We start from the raw sequence: 7,455 nt of genomic DNA, 5'->3' as shown, positions 1-7,455 counted from the left end.
TGTATGGAAAGGTGTACAAGAGACATGTCAATCAAATGATCAATACTGAGATTGAGAACTGTAATGTGTCAAATGAATCTGATGACGATCTGAGGGTTGTTCCACATGTACCACATGCATGTGGAGCAACGCCTGTAGATGTTCCAGAATCCACTGAGAGGGTTGTGCAGCAAGGATCCAGTGAGACTGCTCCCTCCTCAGTTGCAGAGGGTGTCCAGCAGAGGCCGCAGCGGCAGGTGAAGCCGCCTGATAGGTTACATCTGTGAGAACCCAGTTGTTGTTATAACAATGTCATGTTGAAAAGATGTAAAAAAATAAAATAAATGAAATGTTGTTGTGCTGTAAATGTACTGGGTTCAGATTTCAGGGGAGGAGTATATGGAGATCCACACGAAAGCAAATGTTTTTATTTGCAGTAATATGTATTTTATGTTTGACCTCTGACCCTCGATGTCTATTGGCTGTGTATGTTGTATAAATGTACGTGCGTCACTCTGGTGCGCCCCCCCCTTGGAAGAAGACTGTCATGTGCATATACCTAAGCCAAGGGAGTCGTGATTAATACCGTGCTTTATTCAGCCATCTGCTTCCAGTCCAGAGTAGAACAATCCCAGAATGCCCCAGTACAGAACCGTGCTAAACATATTGTAGCGTGCCCCTCCTCTTACGTACACAGCATGCTGGGCACAGTAGTTCTCATCACATCTCCCTCCTTTTAAAGAACAGGTATGTTCCAATGGAAACAATAACATTGCTAGATTAGAAAACATAGCAACAGCACTACCATATTAGCAATTTGCTAATTAACAGCATAACCAGCTAACAATGAAGAAATGCACTTCAAAAATTCAAAACTGAACCTGAAGGGTGGGGTAGACTGCCCAGCCCTTCGACTGAGTGTGGGGATTATTCTGCCCCATTGCTCACTCAGTATCTAAACATCATACCGCTGTGGGGGTTTTACAACTCTGCCACTGGAGGTGATGGTGAACCCAGAGGGCCTTGCTGGCAAGTCCGGCTCCGTGGGGGTGCCCGATGAGGTGGTGACCGGTGGGCTGAGTTGTTCCTGCTGCAAGTCATTGCTGTCTCTGGCTGGTTGGGTTGCAACAGTTGCAAGGGCAGGCACGGATCGCAGGTGCCTGCGGTTCCGTCTGAAGACAGCCCTGTCTTCCGTACGCACCGTGTAGGAGCGTGGCTCACCTGAGGGATTCACCATGACTGCGGGCATGTTCCACCCCTTTTGCCCGTCTAGTTTGACTCGTACCCTCTCACCTGAGTGCAGTTCGGTTAGGGCACGTGCAGAGTGTCTCCTGTCGAAGAAAAACTTATAAGCCTCTTTTGCCCTTCTGTCATTCTTCTCCACCTCCTTGTGGTCGAAGAGCTGTGGCTGGAGTTTCCTCTCCAGCACAGGCATGGTGGTCCGGACCTGGCGGCCGGTCATGAGCTGCGCGGGGCTTGCACCTGTGGCAGCAATTGGTGTGGCGCGGTAGCACATCAGCGCTAGGTGAGGGTCAGGCTGCCGCAAAATTCTTTTGGCCGTCCCGACGGCCCTTTCGGCAGCTCCATTTGCCTGGGGGAAGTGGGGGCTGCAGGTTGCGTGGCGGAAATCATAGTTCCTACAAAACTGCCTAAATTCGGCTGACGTAAACTGCGTGGCATTGTCACTAATGAGTTTCCCAGGGACGCCCCATCGTGCGAACATACCTTTCAGCTGCTCAATCACCTGTAGACTGGAGGTGGTCCATAGCTGGGCGATCTCAATGTCCCTGGAATAATAATCAACCACCACCAGGTAGTTTTTTCCATCCTGCTCGCAAAGGTCTGCCCCAATCTTGTGCCATGGGCCGGGGCGGCAGTGGTGTTGTACGTAGGGGCTCTTTGTACTGTGAGGGCTTATTGATTTGGCAGAATGTGCACTGTGTAACTTTCCGGTAAATGTCCGATCCGATGCTGGGCCACCAGACAGACATCTTGGCTCTTTCATGACACTTTGTAAGGCCTTGGTGCCCTTCGTGAATCCTGTGTAGGATGTCTTCCTGATACGTGGGGGGAATTACAATCCTGTCTTGGTACAGGAGCAGCCCGTCTGCCTCGGACAGCGATGCCCTCGCAGCGTGGTAGCCATGCAGATAAAAGGGCACGTGCCTCGGCCATCTCTCTCTGGTGTACCCGATCACCCTCTGCTTTAACATGTCCAGCTTCGTGCTCGACACTGGTTTGGTTTCGATCACAGCTTCGACATGCGCATGCATATCCCCGTCTGTGTCTACCCGCGGCCGTCCTGGAGTGGGTTCCTGGAAAGGGCTTCGGCTACCACCAGCTGTGAACCCGGAACATACACTGCTCTAGGGTTAAAACGCATTAGACGCATTAGAAGCCGCTGGCATCTCGGCGGCACTTTGTCCAGATCATATGCATTAATGAGGGGGGCCAGGGGCTTGTGGTCTGTCTGTAAGCTAAACTCAGCTAAGCCTAACAGATAACGGGAAAACCGCTCACAGGCCCACACCCCTGCAAGGCATTCCTTCTCTAACTGAGAGTATCTCTTCTCTGCATCTGTGAGAGTTCTGGAGCAGAAGGCAACAGGCTGAACTTTGTCCCCCTGAACCTGCAACAGTGCTGCCCTCAGCCCATAACTACTAGCGTCCGCGCTCACAATGGTGGGCCTTGCTAAATCATAGTATGCCAGGGCAGGAGTGGAAGACAACATTGCTTTTACCTTGGTGAAGGCTTGCTGTTGGGGCTCCCCCCACTGCCGCTCTGCGTCTCTCTTCAGCAGCTCACTCACCGGGTGTAGCACTGATGACAGTTCGGGTAGAAACCTCCCCACATAATTTACCATACCCAGCCACTGTCTCACCTGAGGGACATTCTCGGGGCTCTGCATGTCTGAGATGGCCTTCACCTTGTCTGGATCTGGTTTGATGCTGTCTTTGCTGATGATGTGCCCGAAATATTGCAACTCACTCCTGCTGAAGCGGCATTCCTCCCGGTTGAGCTTCAGCCCCGATGTTTTGATTGTCTGCAGTACCGCCTCCAAGTTTCTATCGTGCTCGTCCTGATCCTTGCCGTACACGAGTATGTCATCCATGACGACGACCGTGCCCTTGTGGTCTCTCAGCAGAATGCACATTTCCCTCTGGAAGATCTCCGGTGCCGATGTGACGCCGAACAGGAGCCGCTGGAAACAGAGCCGGCCTCTGGGAGTAATGAAAGTGGTTAGTTTTACACATCTGGGATCCAGCGGAATTTGCCAGAAGCCAGACGATGCGTCTAGCATTGTAAAAACCCCTGCCCCTGCTAACTCGGGCATAATGTCCTCCAGCGTGGGAAGCATAAACCACTCGCGCTTTACAGCCTGGTTTAACCGCTTAAGGTCCACACAGATCCGTATCTTGCCGTTCTTTTTGACTACGGGCACCGTGGGCTCGGTCACTTCTGTGATGATCCCCAAGGACTGCATGCGTTGTAGCTCGTCGTCTACCTTTGGCATGAGAGGGAAAGGGACCCTGCGTGGCGTGCTGAGGGCATAAGGCTGTATATGTAAGCTCAATCATGACAGGTTCACAATTAAGCAATCCAATGTCCCCGAAAACATCTTCGCTAACCTGATCTGTTCTAAAAACTAGGCCCATTTCACATGCAGCTCTGCGACTCAATAGATTGTTGGCATTTGGCTCTTTTATCACAAAAATCCCAATTTTGTGCATCTTCCACCGTCTCTCCGTGCACGCCACAAACTTCCCCGCACACTGCAGTGCTCCCCCTGTGCTTCTCAGGTCGACTGATGTTTTAACCAGCAGTGGCCGTTCGGGCAGTGACCTATATGCAGCCTGTGACATGGTAGTGATGTCCGCCCCTGTATCGATTTTAAAATTAACCAACTCTCCGCAGATCGGTAACTCCACTTGCCACTTTTCCTCAAAATCCATCGCCTCAATGCAACCGAGGAAGTAGGGGCGGCTTTCACTTTCCGCTTCGCCCTCATACGCATCATCCTGGTAAACGACCTCCCTCACGTCTCTGGTTTTGCATACGGCAGCAAAATGTCCCAGCTTGTCGCATTTCCTGCACCGCCTGTTGCGTGCAGGGCATTCCTGCTGCTGCCCGTGCGCGCGAGTACATGGGGGGCGGGGCTGTTTTGGGCCGCTGTGCGTTTCCGTCGCCCTTATTGTAGTGGTTGCTAGCGTTACTGCGGTCGCGGTTGGTATTGGCGCCCTTTGCTTTGCTAACTGCATTCAGTTCAGCTGTAATTCCTTCCGCATTTTGCTGTTTAACCAGTTCGAACTGACGGGGGGCCATTTGCACCGCTTTTCCTAGCGGGAGCTCATCTTCCATCTGCAACTTCTGTGACACGTGGTGTCGGTCAGCAACTCCGATCACAACTCTATCACGAATATGCACTTCCTTTAATGCCCCGAACTCGCAGCGTTCTGCCAACTCCTATAAACTCCTCCTCACCAAGGCCTCGACAGTCTCTCCAGCTCTCCGCGAGCGCTGGGGGAAACATGCACGTTCGTGGAGGACGTTTCTCCGTGGTACGAAATGCTCGTTGAGTTTACTGACCACCCTGTCATCATCGTTAGCGTGAGAAGCCTCTTCGAACGTAAATGAATTAAAAATAGCTTCTGCATCTTTCCCCATTGCGTATATCAAGGAATTGACTTGGATCTCACCGTCCTCCGCATTTAGCTTGGTTGCTAATGGAAACCGGGAAAACCTCTGAATCCAAATCGGCCATGAAATCAAATGCCTCGGGGGGAGGAAATGTCGCCACTCCTCGTCTCGCCGGACCAACGCCGTTCCCGATTATTGAGGTAAGTGGATTGGAAGATCTTCTGACACCATGTCATGTGCATATACGACAGGCAAGGGAGTCGCGATTAATACCGAGCTTTATTCAGCCATCTGCTTCCAGTCCAGAGTAGAACAATCCCAGAATGCCCCAGTGCAGAACCGTGCTAAACATATTGTAGCGTGCCCCTCCTCTTACCTACACAGCATGCTGGGCACAGTAGTTCTCATCCCAAACACAGAGCACGAGGGTCACTCATGTGTTTCCCTGCCTGCTTAACGCAGTCGCTTTGTAATGTTACTACGGTCTAGCAAATAAAAGAGGAAGACCAAGATACACCTTGATCGTTGTAATTCAGTTATCCTGTAGATGCACAACACTCCCCATACCTGGATGACGTGCTCTGCTTTTCCAAAACCTTTCATCACCACGTGGAGGGTCTGAGAAGAGTGCTGTGTCGCTTACGGGAGCATGGTGTGAAGTTACGTCCAAAGAAATGTGAGTTGTTGAAGCGCCAAGTGAGGTATGTTGGACGCCTGGTGACAAGTGAAGGTGTTCAGGTAGATCCTAAGGACGTGGAAGCAGTGCTTCAGTTGAAGGAGAGGGAACCAAAGAACGTGGGAGAAGTCCGCGCTCTGCTAGGGTTGTTAGGCTACTATCGATCCTTCATTCAAGACTTTTCCAGGATAGCACGGCCGCTGTTTAAGCTTCAATAGGGCCCCGGGGAGTCTAGTAAGCACCCTGTTCCCTCTACATCTGCCAAGGCTACACTGAAGGGCACGCAGAGTGGCCAATTGCCATCCAAGACACCCATACAATGGACCCCCCGAACACAGTGCTATTGTGTCTCGCCTGGTCCACATGTTGACCAACCCCCCCATCTTGGCATACCCAGACTTCAATTTTCCATTCGTCTTGCACACTGACGCGTCCAACGAAGGCCTGGGGGCAGTGCTCTGTCAGGGACAGGGAAATAAACTCCGTGTCATTGTTTATGGATCCTCGACACTCACACCTGCTGCACAGTAAAAACCTAACTGTTAATTTAACTCTGAGAGTGTACAAATGGCTCCTTTCGGGTCCATCTTTACGCTCTCAGAGTTAAATTAACACTCAGGAAGTTAAAGTAACACTTGTAGAGGAGCTCAAGCAGGAGTCGTGACAACTTTCTCTTTCGGCTACACAACGTGCACCATTTATTCCTTCCACCATTACAACAACAACAAAAAACCCGCGCAGCGGAAGTGCGTCACTGTAAACACGAACCGAGGAAACAGCAGCTGTAAACCAACGTTCCTACTAGCTCAATAAGGGGGATTATGTAGCCCCATAACCACTACACACGTCCCCCCAGAATTCGCCTTAATACGAAAAGTCAGTGTGGCGAGGGGGGCGGATCTCTCTGCCCCAACGGCTCCGCTGAACAGGAGCTGGGGGCTGGTTAACCGCAGGCAAAGCAGCAGAGTCCTCACAGCTGGACCGGGGAAAGGGAGGGGCTGGGGAAGCAGGGGGTGGCTCGCCGGGGGAGGGGGGCAGAGCCAGGGGGCGCCCCCGCCGTGGGGGCAGGGCAAGACCAACAGGGCGGTGTAAGTCCAGGTGAGCAGGCTTGAGGCGGTCCACAGAAACCCGCTCCAGCCTGCTGCCAACCTCCACCACAAAGTGATTATCTCCAGTGTCCCGTACCCGAAATGGGCCGTCGTAGGGTGGCTGCAGGGGACCGCGGTGCGCGTCGTGACGGATGAAAACATACTCCGCCGACCGCAGCTCCGTGGGGACATAGGACTGAGAGCCGCCATGCTGAGAAGTGGGGACCGGTGCAAAAGCCCTGGCTTCCTCCTGCAGCGCAGTCCGTTGGCATCTGGCGGACCAGGGAGCTGCGGCAGTGGGAAGGAAATCCCCCGGGACCCGAAGTGGCTGTCCGTAGACCAGTTCGGCGGATGAGGACTGGAGGTCCTCCTTGGGGGCCGTCCTGAGCCCAAGCATGACCCAAGGCAGTTTGTCGACCCAGCGGTCGTCCTTGAGGGTAGCCCGCAATGCGGCCTTCATCGAGCGATGGAACCTCTCGACCAATCCATTCGCTTGAGGGTGATACGCTGTGGTGCGATGGAGCCTCACCCCTAAACCCGCGGCGATCTCCTCCCAGAGCGCTTACGTGAATTGCGGCCCTCTGTCCGAGGAGAGGTCAGATGGGGTGCCAAAGCGGGCGACCCAGGTTCGATGAACGCTCGGGCAACCTCAGGCGCTGTCGTGGACGAAAGCGGGACGGCCTCTGGCCATCGCGTGGTCCTGTCGACCATGGTGAGCAGGTATGTGAAACCACGGGAGGGGGGTAGGGGGCCTACCAGGTCCACATTCACGTGGTCGAACCTCCTCTCAGGTACCGTGAAAGGTATCAGGGGCGCTTTGACGTGCCGGAGCACTTTGGAGCGTTGGCACTCCACACGCCAGACAAACTTTGCCACCACCAACCTCTGTGAAGGCTTTCTGCCAGGGTGAGACAGCCCATGGACTGCGTCGAAGACCCGTCGCCTCCAAGCAGTCGGAACGATGGGTCGGGGCTGACCCGTAGAGACGACGCACAGGAGCGTGGCGCCGGCGTCGTCAAAAGCCACATCCTCCAACTGCAGCCCTGTGACGGCGGTCCTGCATGCCTGCACTCC

The sequence above is a fragment of the Lampris incognitus genome, chromosome 21, assembly GCF_029633865.1.
Source record: "Lampris incognitus isolate fLamInc1 chromosome 21, fLamInc1.hap2, whole genome shotgun sequence".
Lineage (NCBI taxonomy): Eukaryota > Metazoa > Chordata > Actinopteri > Lampriformes > Lampridae > Lampris > Lampris incognitus.
The sequence above is the reverse complement of the archived record's forward strand: the minus strand, read 5'-3'. Positions refer to the sequence as shown.